Source organism: Anthonomus grandis, chromosome 2, assembly GCF_022605725.1.
Source record: "Anthonomus grandis grandis chromosome 2, icAntGran1.3, whole genome shotgun sequence".
Classification (NCBI taxonomy): domain Eukaryota; kingdom Metazoa; phylum Arthropoda; class Insecta; order Coleoptera; family Curculionidae; genus Anthonomus; species Anthonomus grandis.
This window is the reverse complement of record NC_065547.1, coordinates 16,140,672-16,161,599: the sequence shown is the minus strand read 5'-3', so window position 1 is coordinate 16,161,599 and position 20,928 is coordinate 16,140,672. Positions and strand designations below refer to the sequence as shown.

General features: G+C 30.0%; 1 protein-coding gene across 3 annotated transcripts in view; it reads right to left on the bottom strand.

Moving 5' to 3' along the window:
* The window catches only part of LOC126733603 (alpha-tocopherol transfer protein-like), a 71,549-nt gene that overhangs the window by 7,153 nt on the left and 43,468 nt on the right, over window positions 1-20,928 (bottom strand). The window lies entirely within an intron of this gene.

Genomic DNA, 20,928 nt, shown 5'->3' with positions numbered 1-20,928 from the left:
TATTTTTAAATTTTTGAAGTTTATCTTTTTGTTACCTAATGATAATAAATCATTTTTGTGAAAATGACACCTACTTTGTATTTTTTTATCCCAGGCCAACGTTTTGAAGGCTACTTAATTGAAAATGTTTGGTGTTGTATAAATAAAATAGATTAGTTTCTATATTTCTAAGTACGTGAGTGCGAAATTATATAAAATATGCCATATGTAGCTCAGTGTATAAGCTTCATAATAGTTTTGGTTTGGTTTAAATCGGTTAAGTACAATAGAGTAGTGATTTTTGTCCCTTATTCCCATATACTCGAAGCACTATGCGAGGTTGAGGATGCAATTAAAAGCTTAAAAAACTACAAATCATCTGAAGCTAATAGAATAGCTTCAAAGTTACTACTCTGTTTGCCTGACTCAGCATTAAATGCCTTATTTTCTGCCATAAACAATTTCTGGTATAATGGCATTTTTCCTTCGTGTTTAAAAAAAGCAGTGGTTATTCCTCTTCATAAGGGTGCGGATTTGAATGAGCCTTGTAATTTCCGTCCAATTTCTATTTCTTCTATTCTCCCCAAGATAGTGAAAAAACTGTTGTCTAAGCTCAATAAATATGTTTTGAGGGGTGTGCATTACAATGGTTGGAATCCTATCTATCAAATCGTACTCAAATACTGAGTCTATATAGATCTGTAGAGAGTTACAGTATGTGAGCATCTATCTGATTCTAGATCCGTTAAATCTAAAGTACCTCAAGGTTCAGTATTGGGACCACTATTATTTTTCCTGTATGTAAATGAACTCCCTAATAAGAATTAATGTATTCAAGAAATCTAATTGGAAAATCTGCATTAAAGCACGAAAGTCGAAGGATGATAGTCTTTTGAGGCATGTATCTTACTGATTGTCTTCATCAGTACCAGAAAAATCAGAAAACAAGAACAGAAAAGAGGTGAAAAAACACTATACGATCTTTGTCTGTTTTTCTTCAAGAAATTCTTGATCAATAAAAATTCGTTAATGCTTAGTCTATTAAAACGTTTCTTTATGAAGAATCGAGATTTTTTGACTATTGAGAGACTTAACAAGAATTAATTTATTTAAGAAAATGCATTGCAAAATCTGCAAAGAAAGCAAAAAAGTCAAAGGATGATAGTCATTTATGGCGAGTTTTTTGCATATTGTCTTTATTAGTACTAGAAAAAACAGAAAAACAAGAAGAGAAAAAAGTTGAAAGGCAATCTCTGACATTTGCCTGTTCTTCATGAAATTCTTAACAAACGAACATTTGTTAATTTTTGGACTACTAAAGGTTTCTTTATGAAGAACCGGGACATAAAAAGAGATTTTTTGACTATTGAGAGGCTAAATAGGAATTTATTTATTTAAGAAAATATTTGGAAAATCTGCATTAAAGCAGAAAAGTTGATAGCCTTTTAATTAAAGAAAGGATGATAGCCTTTTGAGGCGTGATTTATGCCTATTGTCTTCATCAGTCCTAAAAAAATCAGCAAAAAAAAAGAAGTGAAAAGATCACTCCTTATTTCACAAAACACTCACACGACACTCTCTAATCTTTGTCTTCTTTAAGAAATTCTTGACAAACAAAAATTTGGTAATTTTTGGACTATTAAAAGGTTTCTTTATGAATAACCGAGACTTTTGACTATTCAGAGTGCCAACATAGGCCCAACACATGCCTAGAAGTTTTATTTATGATGTCTGGATTATCAAGATTCATTAAATAAAAGTACTTTATCGTGAAATTTTGAAAAAAAAACAGGTTTAAATCAAAAAGTAAGAGTAGTTAGTTCGCGAACGTAGTCACGTAGTAAGGCGTATATTATTTACTCTTGCACTGGGTATCTATTTAGCGGGTTTATATCGCATTTTAATTAATTTTGTTGTATGTGATATATTGTAGTAGTTATGTTAAATCGTCAGTGTTGTTAGTGAATCTAGAAAATCATTTTTTCAGACATAAAAACTTAAAATACTGTGTAAAATTGTAAGTCGCCCATCTTGTTTATGTGTTGTGTCCACAAAATTTCGTGAGCTACGTTCCCATATCCCAGTGTTAAATTGTTTTATGTGGAATGGCAGGCGGAAGCAAAAGATTTGATGGGGATCCTTTAAATAGCTGTTTCAAATGTAATGCCACTTTCGATGATGTAAAGTCGATTATACAATGTATTGTATGTGACATGTTTTTTCATGGGAAGTGTGAGAATGTCGACATCAGAGGCTTTCATATGAAAAAAGCCACTTGGAAATGTGAGGTGTGCGATCCGAATCCCACGGGTGCTATCGGACTTGTACAAAATACTTAAGACCGAAAACAAGAAAAAGGAGTCGTTTGGAAGATCAAGGAGATCAAGAGGTAGATGTTAATCTTAGAACATTGAAAGGCTAGAAGTAGCATGCAGTGGAACTATGGGCAGGTTTGTTTGCTTGCAACATCTCTGATGCAATGATGCCAAGTGCTCATAGAGATATGGCAAAAATCACTTTATAATATCATAAAAATTTTCAGTTGTTTCCGAAGGCACAAAACAATACTACTGCTCCCCTTTAATAAAATATCAAGCATTTTTTAAAAATAAATTTGATAAGATACTCTATATCGAAGTCAATATAAGTTAAGTAAATGAAAATAAAGTACGAAGAAACGAGAAAACGGTAATGGCATCGCAACGCCGCTCGATCGCATTGTTTATGTCACAGATACAAGCACTCTTTACCAGTAACGTCGTCAACAAATATTTACCTGATAAATTTTTATTAATTAATAATTAAAGAGTTTGAGTATAAGTAATATTACCATTTATGAGCTATTTATGTGTTTTTTTTAATGGACTTCATTAGAGGAAGGTCCTAATGAAAGGCAGCATTTTTGTCAAAGCATTTTTATGGAAATTAAATATTTTATTAATATAATATTATAGATTTCTTAATAAATCATGTTTTAAGACACAAATTTTTAACATTTTGCAAAATTTTATTGTTATTGTTATATTGGACAAAACTCAGTTTTACATCACGTACTTACATCACATAATATATACTTCTATGCTGCTGACTTTTTCAAAGGGACAGTATTGCTTCAGCGGAAAAAGTTAAAACTACAAGGATGTTCAAATTGTGAAGGAGTTGCAGGTTTTTTGTAGGTTATAAGATTTTTATTATGAGTATTTAGCCTGTATAATGGTTTTGAGACATTTAATAGTGACCTATATAATACCTAATACCAAATATTATATCATATTAATTTATACTAAAAAACAAAGCTAAGAATAAAGACTATGTACAATAGATTAAATTAGAGAGTTTATTAGTAGTAATATACAAACAAGTGCTTTTACAAGTCAAATAAAATATGTAGTATGTTGGGCTTTTTCATAAAATCATGTTATTATTTCATGTAAGTATTTTAATAATGACTTGAGACATCTAATTTAATTTCTTTGGCGCAAATTTGCTTGTTGCAATCTTCGAATTTTAATTTTTTGTTCTTTATTTTTTTTCCATAATCTGGTGACAAGTGATTAAGCTCTTGAAACGGTGGAATCATCAGTGCTTAGGTCCTCAGGATATAATTTTGATTTTACCCTAGAATAATATACATAAAAATATAGTATTACCAAAATTAAAAAGAAAAAATTAAAAAAATGTATTATGATAATCCAATTGATCAATAAAATGTATGTTATTATAGAGAATCTTTGTAATGTCATACATTTGATTAATTGCATTTAATTAAACAAATATAATACAATAAAATACCATATCACTTTTAAATAAGATATATAGAATATGATGATACATGGCATAAAACTAGTAGTCTATTTTGAGTGTATTTTTACCTTTTCCTTGGCAGAGTCAGGGAATGTGTAGCAGTTAAACAAAAACGGCTTGGATGAGAAATAGTAATTGTTGACCTAGACTCCACGGTTACTGTAGAACTATAATTCTCAGATGCAGTTATTGTTGATGATGAATGATCAGATCTGTAATTATACAAAATTTGGTGTATCAAGAATATTAATCTATTTTAATTATCCATACGTGTCTATATTAGCTTCACTGTTTGTACTATATACCATTTTGAAAGCTAAAGAAGTTTTTGCACTCTTCAGGAAACCTACCCCTGTAGCTTTGAAGGGTAAATCACTTGGTAAATTAACTGAATTATTGGCTGCTGTGTTTTTAACCAGTGCATCAGAAATCCAAGTAAAAAAATTGTTTTACACACAAACCTAATTTAATAAGTATTAGGTATAAATAAATCTAATATGAGTAACACTAATACTTTTTGTGAAGAAGCTGTATGTTTTACAACATAGCCCAAGCACAAGTTTTAAAAGGTTGTTTTTTTAGCCTACATAATGTAGTAAATAAAAGCATGCAAACCTTTATCAATAATTCTAAAGTAAAATATACTCATACCTATAAATATACTAGAAAAATATATTTAAAAAAATTACCTTTGAGGTAGAGCTGATTTTTTTAATAAAGTCTGGCTACTGATAATATCATCTCCCTTATATCACTTCTAAGGATGTGATCTGAACAAACAAATATGTTCTTTTTAAATGTGTTGATTTCCATTAATGAAACCCATTGTTCCCTTTGGGCATAATCATTGGGCAATCTATAATAAGTATTTGATATTTAATCAAAAAGCAGAAAAAAATTACAGTAATAAATTAATATGTGGTGCCAATTATTATATATATTATTGTAAGTTGCAATAAGGTAAAACAAAAAAAAATTATGGAACAAATTTTAAAGAAAGACAAAATTAACTTTATACATAGATATCAAACTATATATAGATAGGTACATAGGTATTATGCATTTTTTCTGCCAAAACAACAAAAAAAACATAAAATCCTGTAATAAAACCAGGGACAAAATTCTAGTTTTATATCTTTTATAGCCTATTAATAGATGAATATGTTCAAAAAAATATTTAGATTTAAAAATATAAATATGTTGGTATTTTACGCACGCTTTCACATTCAAATTTTTATTAGGTTTATATCTATAAGATCCCCTATTCTACGTTTATGATGATGGTTACCCCATGATGTGATGTTATGAAAGTATCGGTACTTACTTGTCAAAAGATCGGCTTGAATCACGTTTTTATCATGATGCGGCACAAACGACACAAGTTTTTGCCATCCTAGCAATTTAAAAAAACACTAAAACGTGGCCTTTTTTCCTTTTTAAACCAAAAATTAAAGAAAATACACGAATCCCGAATATAAACAAAAAGCCGTTTGACAGATGACACAACGCGTATGGTTTAGGCGCTTAAGCTCCGGTGTTGTCGCTTCAAATTTTTTAGAAGCAGTTTTAGGGATAAGAATGTTAATAATTTTGTTTTTTTTTGCTTAAGGATATTATATTTATTCTTAAAATAGGTTAATTGTAGTATTTATACTTTTTATTTTAAATTTTCCTATAAAATATAACAGAAATAAGTTAAATTAACGTTATAATGTTTGTTAAAATATAGCTAAAAATTTCCTCCTTTGGAAATTTGTGTCGACTTGACAACAGAGAATCGGCACATATGTTTGTAAATAAAACACCCCTCTTGCCCCTGTGCACATGTTGGACTCAAACAAAGTTGTTGTTTACTAATTCTAGCCTTTCAATGTTCTAAGATGTTAATGCTACATTGTTACTACTAGTAGAGAAAACAAAAGAATTAAGCCAAAAAGTAGATTTGTTGTTGTTGGAAAATCGTTGCTTTAAAGTCGAAATAGCTACTTTAAAAGAAAATAAGCAAGCTGTGACAGTACAGCCAAAGGGTAATGTTGGAGCAACCTATGCTACAATGTTACAAAAAAAACGACAATAAGGTATTGATAGTAAAACAAAAGTGTCCTCAAAAAGATGTACAGAAGGTAAAAGAAGATTTAAGGAGTAAAATAGATCCTACTAATAAAGGTGCGTGCTTAACTTTGGGGAAGACAACAAAGAATGGAGGAATTATTCTAAAATGTGGTACAGAAAAGGAGTTATCCAATATTCTAGCCCACATTCAGAATAAAATGGGAGATTCTTATAGTGTGGATATCTTAAAAGTGTTAGAACACCGTGTTTAAATAGTGGGCATTAGTGAATCTGAGTATCCCTTTCCAGAAAATGAGATTGTAGCAAAAATCAATAAGCAAAACAACTTGCAAGATAGTCCCAACAAGAAAATAAAAATTGTAAAGAAATCGAATATTCTAAACAAAAAATTTAACATGGTCCTGGAAGTTGATGCTACTACGTAAGGTGTATTTATCGAAAAAAGAAATCGTATCGTAAATCATGTTTCATGGGATGTGAATATATGTGAATTCTACAAGAGAATAGAAGAAATTCAACGTAGTAAGTAATAAAACAGCAACTAGACTCTAATATTGTAGTAAACTCCAGCATTATTTATTTTAATTGTTAGGGTTATTTGAATAATAAGGATATTATGTTACTGGTTAACGATTGGAGGCCTAAAGTTGTTCTTTTGAGTGAGACTCACATAACACCTTATGTCGAACCATGCGAGCTGAACATAGATGGGTACAAGTTGGAACAGTGTACCATTTCTGATCTGATATTAGATATAAAATGAAGTGTCCTTTTTGTTAATTGTTGTGCCTGGTTAATGCCCTTGGAATTGTCTGTGTGTAGTGTTAAGTATTTTTGTTCAGTGTTGTATCATCCACCAAACAAATATGACGCCAATTTTTTAGACTTCCTCGAAGAATATTTAGATGAAGTAAGCAGTTTTAATGGTACTAACATTATTGTTGGCGATTTTAATTTTGATCTGCTTATGACATACCTTTTGTGGCAATAAAATGAAAAATCTTATATATTCAAAAGGATTTATACAAATAGTGAAAGAGCCCACCAGAATAGTTCATACAAGCTAAACTCTAATTGATCTTATTGTTACAAATGATAAGCAATTGGCACATAAGGTACATCTGACCCCTAGAATCAGTGACCACTCAGTTATATCTATTTTAGTTAATCAGCAAGAAAAACCACCTGTTGATACCGTGATTTATCAAAGATCTAAGAATTATAATTCTAATCATCTACAGGAAAATCTGCTTGCTATTGACTGGAACAAGGATAGCTCTGATGTAAATTTACTGGCTGAATCTATTGACTTGACTTTATTGGGGATACTGAGACGATCTTAGACCAAATGTGCCACAAAATCAAGGTTATCGAAAAGCAAAAATATGTGGATAAAAAATGGATAACGTCTGACATTAAAAACATTATGCATGAAAGGGACGTTTTATACAAAAAAGGCTGTTCTTTATAGGAGTGAGGGTGCCTGGGTATGAGTATAAGGCAAAAAGAAATATTATTGTTAATAAAATTAGCGTAGAGAAGGAAAAATTTTATGCAGAATGCATAGATGAAAATAAAAACAACCCTAAGTGATTCTGGAAAAATCTTAAGATTCTACTACCTGGTCAAAGGCAAACAGTGCCCAATCAAATAAACTTTGAAGGAGAACTGGTAAATCAAGATATGGTTATTGTACAAAAATTTAATAAATATTTTGTAGATAGTATCAACAGTATCATTCAAAATATTCCACAATCTCCAAATATAATAACTGATTTTACCAGGGCCCCTGAATTTAATAAGATCATTTCCGAGTATAAAAAAATTTCAATGAAAAGAATGAAAGAAATTCTAAAAAACCTGAAAAACGTAGGAGGATGTGAGATATATACAAGGCTGTGCTGTCTGATGTATCTTATGCTGTAGGTGACCGTCTGTTAAATATGATAAACAGTTCTTTAAGCAACGGTATGTTTCCAGAATCCTGAAAACTGTCTACTGTTATTCGCACCCATTAACACCGTACTTGTCTATGAAAAGCTCCTTGAGGTTTGTGGAAAAGAGCAACTTTCAAATCAAATTCAATAATCGTTTCCAACCAATCGGGTTTCCGTGAGAAACACTCTTGTGAATATCTGTGATAATTTTCTCAGAGCCATTGACAGTGATAACTATGTTTTAGCCGTATTTTTAGATTTTAGAAGAGCTTTTGAAACTATTGATAGGAATATTTTAATTCAAAAATTAGAAATATTAGGAATTTAGAATACAGTCTTAAACTGTTAAATCTTATCTATGTAACAGAGTCCAACGTGTTAAGTATGTTAGTTGTCTGTCTGGTGTTCTTGATATGTTTGGTACACCAAGCAAGCACAGTGTTAGGTCCATTATTGTTTACACTATATATTAATGATATGATAAGAGTAGTGTAAAATCGTATTATTTGCAGATGATACCATGATTTACACAGTTGGTTAAAATCTTAATGAACTGGTATCTAATATAAACACTGATCTTACTAACTTATTTGGCTGGCTTTGCGACAATAAACTGGGTTTAAATACCAATAAATCAAAATTCTGTGTGTTTAACAGAAAATCAAGATTAAGCCGGGTGGACATTGACGCTATGGACATTATCGTAGATGGAAAAAAAAATATTTTTGAAAAGGAATTAAAATACTTGCGGACTATTTTGGACGCAAGCCTAAACTTTCATGCGCATGCTTATTACATCATGAGGAAGTTTTTAAAGAAAGTTGCATTTATAGCACGCATAGGAAAAAATCTTTCAATGCACACAAAACTAATGCTTTATAATGTCATTGCTCTTCCCCATCTGCAATTCTATTCCCCATTATTATTTAATTTACCCCAATATATAATAAACCAGTTTGAAATAATACCAAATAGAGCTATGAGACTGATTCTTAAATGTAATCGTTATATCCCAGTTGTGTCTATGTTAAACGTCCTAGGTATGTTGTCTATGAACCAAAGAATAATGTTTAATGTTTATCTGTTTATTTTTAAATTAAAACATCGTCTGCTACCAGACTATATTTGTAATAAATTGACAATTTTTAGTGATGTTCACAATTATCATACTCGCAACCGAATGGATTTCCTAGTTGACAGATATAATACAACTCAGTTGCTCAAGTAAATATTTTATATAGGGGCTTAATAGAATTCAATAGGTTACAGGCTAGTCTTAAATCCTGTGATAGTTTTAACGTGTTTAAAAGGCTCTTGAGAAAATTTGTTCTAGAGATTTAGTATTTGTCTTCTTTATCGTTATTCTGTGTTATGAATTTTATATCTTGTGTTATATCATTATACGTTTTATTTTATAGGTTTAAACTATTTTATGTCATTTTAAGTTTTATTTATTATTTATTTTACCTTAATTTTATTGTGTATTTGTGTTCTGATTTTATTAAATTTTAACTCATTTTATATTTTAAAATTTTATTTTTACATTGTATATGTTTGTTTTTCTTACCTTTTTTTATATTCCCAATCATATGTGAATGCATAAACTTAAACATATTTATTTTCCAACAATACTCGTACATTATACCAGCACTGTTATTGTAATAGTATCCTTATTTTTTGGTTTTTAATTTTAGTTTATTAGTTTTTATTATTATATTAAATGCCATACTATGTATTTTATTTTTTTGTTGCAGATTTTGCTAAATAAAGAAAAATTATAATAGTTTTTGAGACATGTATCTGCCTATTGGCTTCATCTGTGAAGTAGAAGAGAGATTGAAAGACATACATCTTTTTATTCGTTATTAAAGAACTTTTATGACAAACAAAAATGTCATGTTTTTCTTTGACTATCAACATTTTCATGGAAGGACCAATAAAAATTTTTCGAATTTCTAATCTATTCGTCCTATAAAGAGAATAAATTTGTAAATTGTTTAACTATCAAAAAATTTCCTTATGAAGCGACTCTTAAAATTATATTTTTTGACTATCGAGAGGCTTAACAAGAATTAAGTTATTTAAGAAAACAAATTAAAAAATCTGCATTAAATCAAAAAAATCAAAGGACGATAGCCTTTTAAGACGTGTTTTTGCTTATTTTCTTCATCAATACTAAAAAAATCAGAAAAATGAGAAGTGAAAAGAGGCTGAAAGGCACTCTCTCATCTTTGTCTGTTCTTCTTTAAGAAATTCTTGACAAATGAACATTTAATTAGTTAATTTTTAAACTATTAAAAGGTTTATTTGTAAAAAGTTGAAAGACTTAAAAAGATATTCTTGACTATGGAGGGTCTTAATAAAAAAATTAATTTATTCAAGATAATTAATTGAAGAATCTGCAAAGAAAGCAGAAAAGTCAAAAGATGATAGTCATTCGTGGCATGTTTTTGGTTTTATTAGTACTAGAAAAATCAGAAAAACGATAAATCAAAAGAGATTGAAAAATAATCTCTGGTCTGTCGGTTCTTCCTTAAGAAATTGTTAAGAAACGAAAATTTGTTAATTTTTGGACTATTAAGTGCCCTAACAAAAATTTATTTATTCAAGAATACTAATTGGAAAATCTGTATCAAAGCATGAAAATCGAAGGTTCTCTGGTAGAGTTTAAATCGTTTTGATGTGCGAGCGTTTTATTACTAGTTGTACCGGGTGGACTCAGAGGACTGGCAAATTATTATAATCTATTATATTAAAATGTCGACTTATTGTTCGGTAGACAGTTGTTTTACAAAGCGTGGAAGTGGTTTAATGTTTTTTAGATGTCCGAAAAATGAAAATATATATTTATACATATATATAATAAAATAACAAATAAGAAATAAGGGTAATCAATTACATGCCAGGTTATAGTACCTCTCTGTCTTGAGAGGGTGTGTTGTGACCAAAATAACGTGCGCAGTTTCGTTGTCACATAAAATAAATTATGAAAGTTGGATTTTGGGCAAATTCTTATTTTATTCTTCTTATTATTTATGTGTTAGACATATATCGGATGTTAAGAAATTTAAAAGAGAATTAAAGACGCTTTTATTGGCTAAGGCATATTATAACCTGAATGACTATTTAATGATAATTACTTGGACATGTTGGAAAGTTTTTTTTTCCTTTTTTCTTCTCTAGTTTTGTCAACAAGTTTACCTTTATTTAGTAATTGATTGTTTTATTTAGTTATCTTTAATTCAAGTATGTTCAAAAAGTTTTGTCTTCTTGTGTTTAATTTTGTTCATTGTTTTGTCAATTTTTGAAATTGTATTTTTAGCTTGTAAGATGCTTGTACACAAGATTATTCTTAAGTAATATAGCACATTTTCTGTCTTTTTTTCTTTCTATTCTTATATTAGTTTGCTATATAAATGCGTTATGGAACTTTTGTACATTTAACTCTTATTTTATTTTTATTTTACTTTATTTGTCTGTATAAATCCAGCTTAAGAGACTACATTGTTTACATTTTAAAATGGCAAAATATATTTTCCTCTCCATCTTTTGTCCTTCTTTTACGATATTGCACTTTTGCCAGAGCTATTTATCCGCTTTTTAAGTATTAAAAAATGTAATACCTTTTAAAGGTTATTTGAGTCGGAAACATAACAGAGCATATAATGAAAAAAACTAATCGAAAATTAATAAAATTCATAGAAAAAGCGACTTAATTTAAAAGCAAAAATATTAATAGCAGTCAAAACAAAAAAGTCTTGGAGCATTAAAAAATTTAGTCACTTCGGCAACGTTGCGCTACAGTCTCACGCATGTTTTACTATTTTTCGAGTTCTGTCAAAAATTATGAATGAATGAATCCCGAGCGATATTGCCAAGGAATTAAAACAAATAAACGCTTTAAATTATTGAGTCTAAGGGCGTGTTTTGTGTTTAGAGTGTGTTTTATCAGTTTTTTGTTGTTTTCGTACTTTTTTGGAGAAAATTAATGCCAAATTAAACGATCATGGTGCAGTCTTGTGTAGTAACGACAGTAGAGCATTAAAATCCAAATTTAACGTTTCATCGGTAAGTTTATTTGTTTACGGTAAACAGCAAAAGACTTTTGTATTTTTACCACCAGCGTCGTCACATGAAAAATATTAAGGTTAATTAATTATGTAATGACATTTTTCGCCTTTATTTAAAATTGCACAAGAGCGACAAAAACAACACGTATAGATATAGAAAATTATTTGTACAGTACTCAATCCTAACCCGATTTGTAAGGGAGGGAAAATCAAAATTACAAATTTGTCGATTATTATAATATTATCTGCACTAGTGCATTCTCCTAGTGCACTCTACCCCTGGCAACAAACCAAACAAAAATTAATTGAAAATATGCATTGTTGCCAAGGGGTACTAACAACACTTTCTCCATCCTTTTCTCTCTCACTATTAATTTTAAAACAATAAAATTCCACATTTTTGGGCTGGTTATGAATGAAACATTACGTTTACTACTTACAATGTCTTTGGTAATGCTATTATTAGTCTGACAAAATAACAAAAACGTCAAAAAGTGTAAATCAATTATTTAAAATTCAAACGTGTCATTACTTAGTAGTTATGTCTATCTTTAGTTGTTACGTTTAGTAACAGTAATATATGCATTTTTTCACACAAACTTTTGACTTTGATTTAAAAATAAATCCGAATGAAACCAGTCGTACCAAAACAACCTTTAATAAGATACCTAAGTACCTAATTATTAACAAAAAAAATTTAACCATTTAGTTCTTGAATTACGCAAACTTTGATAATGTAAAATTTATTTAGTTTGGTGGCTATAAAAACAAATAATTTATAGTATTATCAATTTACATATTTTTCCCAAGTAGGTACATTAAATAATAATTTTATCACAGAATAAACGATCTCATTCGTTTATTCTGTGATTTTATGCCAGATAAAGTTATTATAAAATTACTCTATTATCACTCAAAGATCGTTTATTCTATGATTTTATGCCAGATAATAAAGTTATTATAAAATCGTGCTCCGTCTTCCACTACAGTTCGAATTAGACGAAACTTGTAAAATAATACAGGCCAACCAAATAAACGTGGCCTCTGAGATGCGCAAACGAAGGAGTGAAAAAGCCAGTGTGTGCAACAGAGACGAAGAAGAGAAAATTAATACTTTAGGCAGGATGTGCTGTGTTTACACCCTGCATATTTTGTTCATGTTAGTTACATAAATATTTGATATACTACGTGAAATAATCCTTATTACTATTTAGTTAATATGAAATAATGGTATATTTATATGTACACCATACGAACAGTTAAATATTTACAACTGTATATTTTTTTACAAATGTTGCATGGCACAAAAAAAAGTATATCGAAAAAGTTTTAGATAGAATAGTAGTAGTGATCAGACTTATAATGTGATTTTTTTTAAACCTGGTTAAGTATTTACAATAACATTCGTTTTATATAAATATTTCAGATGGCGTCCAATACTACGCCATCGCAGGTTAAAAAAACTTTGTTATATTAAATATTAATCTGTAGGTGTTTTTTTAAACATCCGTTTACTATATTGGTTTACATATTTAAAAAAAATGTTTTTTTTTTCTTAAAATCACGTTTTTTATTACATTATTATTCTCCAGTAACAAAAATATTTAAAACTATATACAGGGTGGTTGATGATAAATAAAATGCAAATTCACGAAATAAAATATTATTTATGAACACACAACAAAGATTTATAAATTAACATAGGTTCTATCCTCTTCAACAGTTAAGCTTTGTGATCCATCATCTTCGTCAAGTTCCTCTATTCCAGACAATTCGCTATCTTCGTCATCTTCAGTGTCACTTTCTGTATCATTTTGAATTGAATATCATTTATTCGTTGAATCCAAGTTAATTATCAGCTGCTCGATAACTAGGTCTATGGTTGGTTCTTTTTCTAAATATTCCTGTTCAAAACGTTTGGCCCGTTCACACCTAGATTTCCATTTTTCGGCAGAGAATTCTTCAAAAAAGGCATCACAATATTTTATAACTTCATTGAAGTTAAAATTTATGTTTTTTTTGGCCACGTATGTTTTGAGTTTAGCCCAAACCAACTCGATCGGATTTAAATCGGGATGATATGGAGGGAGCCGTAATACCTCGTGACCTTTTGCGTTAAAGAGTTCATCTATTTCATATTTTTTATATTTCGGCTTATGCAGCTTTATTAAATTGTATAGTTGCGGCTTTAACATATTATCATCATAAGGTATTCCCCTTAATCGTAACCAGTCTTGCATTTCCGCTTTCTTCGTTAAAGATGTGGGTATTTTTTCTGCTTGTTTATTGTGATATGGAGCGTTGTCAATTTAGTAGTAATTGAGCAGTTTTTGGTTTAGATTAGGAATAAGATTTTCCGTTACCCATTTTTTATAATTATCAAAATTCATCTCGTGATGGTAGTCGCCACTTGTGCTGTTTGATTTCCACCTTATGTATGCGTTAGGGATAAATCCGTTCTCTCCACCTGCGTACATATGATAGCCATCGTAGTACATATGATAAGGCGTGGTCCTTTTCCAATAGGTTTTTTGATCCCCTCTGAACTTTCATCACTCCATCCTTTTAAGTGCGTATGGGAGGCATGAATATACTTTTCATCCATGTAAATTATGTCGCGATTTTCCTCCCTATACTTTCGCATCCTTCTCAGAAATTCTATTCTAAGCAATCTTATAGGTTGACGTTCCATTAATATTTTCCGGGTATTACTAAATTTTCTCCAGCGAAAACCAATTTTGTGGATACTTTTACGCAAAGTCTCTCTACATCCATGATAGCCAGTGTCTTCTACAAATTTGCTGTGTATTGTTTTTAACGTGGGGACCGTCTTTTCTGTGATGTGATTATTACGGTTCTACGCAAAACTCCTAAATCAGCGTCGTCAAAAAGAGTGTTTGTTTTTCTCTTTTGACGTCTTTTTTTGGGTGTTGAAAACATTGTTGCTTCGCCTGTTTCTATTTGGGTTGCCTCCTGCTTAATTCTGCGAATACTCCTTAGGGAAACGCCCGTTGCCACTGCAACACGATCTTGAACCTTCAAAAGAAATTATTATTTAAAAATCTGTCTGCTATATTTTAATTTTCCATTAAAGCCCTTTTAATTTTCTTTTTAAAGATGTATCACACTTGCAGAACATAGAAGTAATATACAGGGTGCAAGCTAATAAAAAATAAATTTCGGCTGTAACAGTGTTAAAGTTTCCATATATTTTAAAAATTTCACTATCATTCCTTTATGAGATAAATTAGTTTATTTTATTTGATTTTAAGTGACGATAGAATATTTACATGTTTTATATTATTTTATAGAAACATTTTTTTTTTTTAATTACAATGATAAAAGATCAGATAATAAGAATCAGTTTTTCACACAGTAACAACGTTTAAAACAGCGTCAGACAACTTAATACAGCACTTTAAATTTAATGCAAAAAAGAGCAATATCCTATAGAAATTTGTTTATGCAAAAGAGTTAAATAATACAAATTTGCAAAAATATCAATATATATTAAACCACAGCTTTATTTAGAAATGTCAAATTGTTAAAGTTTACCAAAAAATAATAAAAGCTTATCATTATTTGAAATCAAAAGTAAATTTATTAAAAAAAATTAAAAACATACCTTTTGTAGACGAATACTAACTTCACCAGCAACTGCTTCTGCTTGCATGAACTTCAATACATTACTAATTATCTCACGACTTTGACCGTTCAACACTTTTTTCGTAACTTTATTTGTAAAAGGCATTTTAAAAATAAAAAAACAAACGAAAGGTCACTATTTTAAATTTTTCACAACTAACTTTAATACGCCGATGTAAACTCTCTAAACACTCCGAACGCACAAGTAAAAATAAGCTCTCCAGCTGGACTGGGGGTCTTGCTATCGCGCACCCGATTCTCAGAGGCCACGACTATTTGGTTGACCTGTAGCTATTTTTTACCAGAATTCCCCTTTTTACATTTTTTGCTAGTTTCCCGTCGGCGAGGAGCTCGGCGGCCTGCCTTTGAGATCGAAATATAAAAGGTTTTTCGCCGAGTGAAGCAACTTGTATTTTATTCAGTAAACTTTGTCAGTACTCGAAAAATTAGAAAAAACTAGAAGATAAAAAAAGTTAAAAGACACTCTCTGAAGATACTATAAAGAACTAAGAACCGAGACTTAAAAAGAGATTTTTTCACTACTGAGAGGCTAAACAAAAATTAATTTATATAGGAAAACTAATTAGAAAATATGCATTAAATCAGAAAAGTTAAAGGATGATAGTCTTTTGATGCGTGTTTTTGTTTATTGTCTTAATCAGGAAGAGGATACCTAGATGTTGAAAGACACATTTTTGAACTATCGAATATTTAAATATGATGTCTTGCCCTAATTAAGATCCATTAAATAAAAGTACGCTACCGTAAAATTCTTAAAAAAAAACAGCTTTAAATCAAAAAGAAAGAGTAGTTTTGAAGAGTGTGAGACCTATTGGCTTTATTTGTGAAGTGGAAGAGAGATTGAAAGACAGACATCTTTTTATTCGTTTTTAAGAGAATTTTATGACAAACAAAAATTTGATTTTTTTTTGATTATCAACATTTTGATTGAAGGACTAAAAAAATCGAATTTCTCATCGTATAAGGAGAAGAAATTTAAAAACTGTTTGACTACAAAAAGGTTTTCTTATGAAGAATCGACTCCTAAAAAGAGATTTTTTGACTATTCAGAAGTTGAAGGAGAATTTATTTATTTAAGGAAACTAATTGGAAAATCCGCAACGAAAGAAGAAATTAAGTCAAAGGGTGATAGTCTTTTGGGTTCTGTTTTTGCTTACCGGTTTCGTCAGTACTAATAGAACCTGTGCAAGAAAGGTTGAACTATTATTAGAAATCTTGACTGACGTTCTGCAAGGAGTTTATAGAAACCTTAATTCTAATCCACGCTGGATGTTTTCAAGTCCTTTTGGACCAACTTAAAATAAACTAATTAATCTGAAGAATTCTTTAATAAATACAGGCAATTTCTTAATTATAGGTCTGAAATCGAAAGTCGAAGAGATCGAATATTACTCTTTAATCTGATGATTTGCTGCTTTTTCTGAAATTTCTCGAGAAAAGAAAATTTGGCAATTATTTAACTGTCAAAAGGTTTGTCATGAAACTGAAATCCTAATCCACTCTAGACCTTGTTAAGACAAACAAATCAAATTACTTTAGCTCACATTAAGTAGTGAAAAATGGGTAATTTTTTAGCTATCAAGAGGTTTGTCGAGGGGCTAACAAATGCGATTCTAGTTTGGAGAAAGTTCGAGTCTCTTTGAAACAGTTCCAACACAGAGAAAATCTGATTTTATCTTCACTACCGTTGGGGACATACTAAAACAATAATCTGGATCACTGTGAGTATTAAGAGTTTATCAAAAAACCAGACGAGCTTAAGCTTATGTAACTATTAAAAAAGAATTTTTCTAATACAAACTAATCAAACCAGATGTATTCAGCGCAATTTTATTTTAAAAGCTTAGCAGAGCGCCTTCGGCGTATGAGCCATCATTAGTGCTAACTGAAATGAGTTTGGTGTTATATGCGTAAAAAACATTATAGTTAAAGGTGAACGAATCGAATGTACTCACTTAATAATTTAATATTATTAAAATTATACATAAAATTTAGACACTATAGAGAACACCAAACAGGACGAACAGTATTTAAAAAGGGGAGAACGTTGGGCTCCTTTGTGTTTTGTTTACATTTTATTGTGGTTTCTTAGATGGCGGGAGATACTATGTTAAATTACGTTAGCCTACAGTTAACTTTACTTTAAAATTAATATTTATATTATGCGAACCTATCAGAGTGGTAGAAGCGAGAGATCGGTCTAGATGTCATTATTGTAAATGATGTGCGGTAGTGCGAGTTGGTTATAAATTGGTGGCACAAATTAGACTACAACAATGAATTTTTGTTCGGATAAGGAAATTATTATCCTTTAAGGATTTAAAAGCGAACTTTTAAATTAGAAAATTGCCAATGCTTATAAATTTTTTTATTATTTGTGGAGTCTCCTATGTAATGGAACGTAAGGTCTGTTAAGGTTCACTTGTATATTTAAACAAGACGGATTTTTTAATTTGAGCTCGTTGGTGATATAATAAATGTCCTCAAGAAAATCTAGTCGGTTATAGTTTTTAGAGGTAACCTGTTGGAGGATTTTAGAATTAGACTTTGGACTGAAATTCTGGTTATTAGATTTTATATGTTCACCAAATGCAGAAGAGGGTCTACTTAAGTGCTCGGCTATGCCTGTTTTTAAGGGTCTACAAGTTCGTCCCACATTTGTCCCTATACAATGTCCAACTATCGAATGTGAAAAAAAGGATTTTTCAAATTCGATACATTGCTGTTATACTAGACTTAATACGTCTGGTGGCAAATTATTGAATCCGTAGCTCCTTTAGAACGCGTTTTAGAAGTAACGAATATATATGTATTTCTATATTTTACAGAATCAAAGTATCGAATATTCACATTCGTTTTTTTGTACCGAGATTACATAAAACTTGTTATATTTGTAAATCTACACACTATCGAATATGACACATTTGTTAGTTAGACATTGCAAATATCAAAAAATCTTCAAAATCTTGAATATCATAGTATTGAATGTGCCATATTCGATAGTTGAATTTGGGAAAAATCATGTAGGGTTTGCAATTAATACAAAGCATAATATCGAATGTGGCACATTCGATAGTTACGCTTTGGAGAAGATGCAAATTCTTTGAAATTAATGGATGTCATTTTATACAATATTTCATATTCGATAGTTGGAGTTCGTAAGTATTAGCAGAGTATACGAACGTGGCTTCATTAATTTATCGAATGTGCCACATTTCTTATTTTGAAATTGTTTATATTTTCTGAGTTGGCGCTGAATCCGCAGCTAGTTTAGTTGGCACTGGTCCAGGGAACCACGAGTGGCTATACTTAGATTTTCTTTAGCACGTATTGTTTGCCGCCTTTATTGCAGAAAAAATGTCAAAACGTGTGTTATTTTTACAAGGATTGAAAGATTCCTGTGAAAAAAAGACATCGTGTAGGCTTAGTAGTGTTAGTGGTCCTTCATTTACTTCTTGTGAGGAGAAAGAAAACGCACCGGTCGGCGACATAAATAAAGGTATGTACATTTTTGTGCATTTTTTAAATTTAATATTGTTGTTTTTAGTTATTAATGAATCAAATTACATAGAGACGGTTACGACCAGTCTTGTGAGAATAATGATGTTGATCATACTAGGGATTTTTTTTTCTATGATAACATAAGCAAAGTTTACTGAATAAAATACTTTTCAAAAAGTATTTTATTCAGTAAACTTTGACATAAGTCACCCCGAAGAAGGTAATTCACAATTAATCATTTTATTAATACGAGTAATTTTGAAAAAATATAAATAACTTTTTTAGAATATTTATGCCTACACACAGAAAAATCCCGATGGATTTTTTCACATTTTGTTGTGTAAAAAAAAATGTTTAAAATTTTAATACACAATTGTTAGATAATATCTCACAGTCCTGTATAAAAATTCTCAGGCATTTTGTATATGTTTTAATGTGTATATTTCATACAATTATTGCATATTAAATTAATACACCATAAGTAGATATTAATTATTAAGATAATGTATATAAATATTCCACTTTTTTTTTTAATCCAATGCAGTTTGGTAAAAAATCTAATAACCAAGTATATTTTTATTACAATTTTTAATTAATTTTTTATTCTGGCTTGTGTTGATTTTATTTACAATTGTGTAGAATAAAAAAGATTCTTGCTAATAGCCCTTCACAATTATAGAATTTTAAAACATGTATTGGGTAGTTATAATACACAATTGTGTATAAAGGAGGACGCGCCCGACGCCCTTGCCTTTGCCGCATTCAATATTAAACAGTTGTAAAGGTATGCATCAAAATTTGCAGTCGATTTAAAGTTGTTAATTGAAAATGATTTAATAGGATATTTAAAAATAAGCCCAATCAGCATAAGTTCTAATTTTATTTATTTAAATAATATCGTGATAATAACACGCGCAAGGAAAAAGGAAACGTAACTTTTTTAATTGGCGGTGTAATCTTTAAGATAAATTTGATTTGGCAGCATTGCTATAATTCCCAGTGCCACAGGTGTTCAACTGTTCATTCTTCAGTCGTTTAATCAACCGGCCGGCATGGCATTAATTTGTTTTAAGGTTTTTTCGTTTCGTTAAGTGTTAAAATTGTATAGGAAAAAAATGGATATAATTATTCGTTGAAGTTAAACTTAAGGAGTGGGGTTTATTGGACCAACTCCAGGAGCAGTTTGTAGGTAGGTAATTAGGTAAGTACCATATTTTTTTTTGTATTTACTTACTGTATACTTTGGAATTTACTGGATATTTTGATGTTTAGTCAGATAGCTGGTACCTATTTAGTTTTTCAGTGATAACTGATAACTTTACTTATAGAACAGATAAGTACCTGTTATGTACCTGTAGTTATGTACCTGTAAAAAAAACCCTTAGCTTAAAACTATATGTTGTTAATATGTAGGTATGTACCTACATAAGAATTTTCGTTAAGTTCCTAATTAAGTGCCTATTAGGCATTTCTATTTTCTTTTAAGTTTTTTCGTTTTGTTGTGTCATTTATTTTTATTCAGTGATTTTGAAACAAATTGATGAAAAGGGCGATTTAAAACGAAATAACAATCATTTTGATTTCCATGGGATATGAAAATCCGGTATATGTAAACATGCCAAGACCTTAGTTATTGTAGATGAACCACCCTATAGTCAACACATTTTTAAATTCTACATAAAATTTTAAAAATGTTCATGTATCATAATGTCATACTTGTTAACTATTTTTTAATATAAGGTGTTGAAAATGGCATTTTTTAACACCATGTGTTAAAAAAAAATTGATAGCAGTAAATGATTGTTGTTTTGTTAACAGTTACCCGCCTGATATACTGTAGATGTTAAGTAACTACATACATATATCTGTACAGAGTCATTTTTTATATTTGCGAGCCC